The sequence below is a fragment of the Lagenorhynchus albirostris genome, chromosome 19 (assembly GCF_949774975.1).
Source record: "Lagenorhynchus albirostris chromosome 19, mLagAlb1.1, whole genome shotgun sequence".
NCBI classification, from domain to species: Eukaryota; Metazoa; Chordata; class Mammalia; order Artiodactyla; family Delphinidae; genus Lagenorhynchus; species Lagenorhynchus albirostris.
This window is the reverse complement of record NC_083113.1, coordinates 7,635,244-7,636,898: the sequence shown is the minus strand read 5'-3', so window position 1 is coordinate 7,636,898 and position 1,655 is coordinate 7,635,244.

The window sequence follows — 1,655 nt, the reverse complement described above, 5'->3', positions numbered from 1 at the left end:
TTTCTCTCTGCAAAATCTTGGTGGGGAGTCAGGGGGTGGGAGGTGATGGGGGGTAGGGACGAACCCCCACGATATAATCCCGCCTCCCAAATCTTCCTCCAGTCCCTGGAAATGGACACCTGGGTCCCAATCCCTTGAGGGATGAACTCTGAGGCCCGAGAGAGGGAAGACCCGGGCGCCGGGGCTTTGAACGCGTGCGATCCTTGTCCCAGCGAGAACCAGACGTCCGCATCCGCCCCCCTCCTCTTCCTCCTCCCACCCCCCTTGGAAGACAATTCTCGGGCTTTTATTTCAGGTTTTTTTCTGGATTTTTTTGTGTGTGTTCTAGGTTTTTGTTTTTTTTTTGTATTTTCCTTTGTTATCGTTCCTCTTTTTGCTTTGTCTCTTCGCCCCGCGCTGCCCCCCATCCAGTCCCTTCCCCCTCCCCACCCTCCCCTCCCCCCTCCCCACCCCCCATACCCTCCCCAACCCCGCGGCACCCATCCAGAATGAACAAGCCCTTGATAGACGGGCGCCGCGCAGGCCCCCTGCGGACGGGGGGCATCCTGCGGACAAGGGGGAGGGGGCGGGTAGGGGCCCAGCGCGACCTCCGCTCCCTTCCTCGCCACCCCTCCCCCCTCCCACGACCCTCCCACAAGGTTCCCCGCAGATCCCTGACGTGGTGAGGGGAGAGGGCTGCAAGCACTCTCCCCCCATGGACGGAGCGCCCCCGCCTCGGGGGTAGAGGGCAGCAGAGGGGGAATGGAATTGGGGGAAGGAGGGGGAGCTCTCTTCTTTGGCAGCTGAACATGGGGGGGGGACCTGAGGGCGATGCCCTCCCCCCTTTGCCCACAGTAGGGGAGGAGGTGTTCCAGGGGAAGGGGTGGCTTAAAATTCCCAAGCCCCAGGAATAAAGGGAGGGGGAGGCATGCAGGAAGGAACAGCCATGCTGGAGGGAGGAGTTTCTTGAAGAGACAGGAAGTTTAGGAGATGAGGGAGCGGTGTCTTCGGGCAAAATGGATGGACCGGAAGGCTGGGGAGAGTGAGAGGAGGGGAGGTGAGAGGGCCAAGCCCGGGGAAGGGAGAGGAGGAAGTATGGAAGCAAACTGGGCAAGAAGTGAGTGTGCGTAGGGTCTTCTCTTGCCAGAAGGAGAAAAAGAGTGTAAAGAGCTAAGAGAATAGGCAGAGTGTGAACGACCGGAAGAGCTGGTCTTTCGGGACCAAAAAAAAGAAAAGTGCCAGGAAAAGAAACAACAATACAGCCGAAGAGCGCGTGTGCAATGAGATGAGTGTGCAAAAAGAAAGAGGTAGTAGAGTTCCCCAGGGGAGATGGAAAAAGTCACCCAGGAGCTGACATGAACAAGTAGAAATTCAAGAATGAGTGTGCAAGCAGGGCCACGGAAGGCGAGAACATTAAGGAAGAGAAGAAAGCTTCAAGGGAGCAGTGGAAGCACTGGGGAGGATGAGTGCGCGAGAGCGAGCATGCCAGAAGGTTCACCCAAGAGTTGACGATGGAGACGGACAAGGATTTGGGGAAGAAAGGTGCAAGGGAGTCGGGAGCCCGGCAAAGCGGGGAGGCATGAGCACTTGCGAGAGATTCGGTTCCTGGGAGGCACGGGTGCAAGCAACAGTGGGAGGGGGGAGGGGCGTGTAGCGTGAGAATGCGGGGGTGCAAG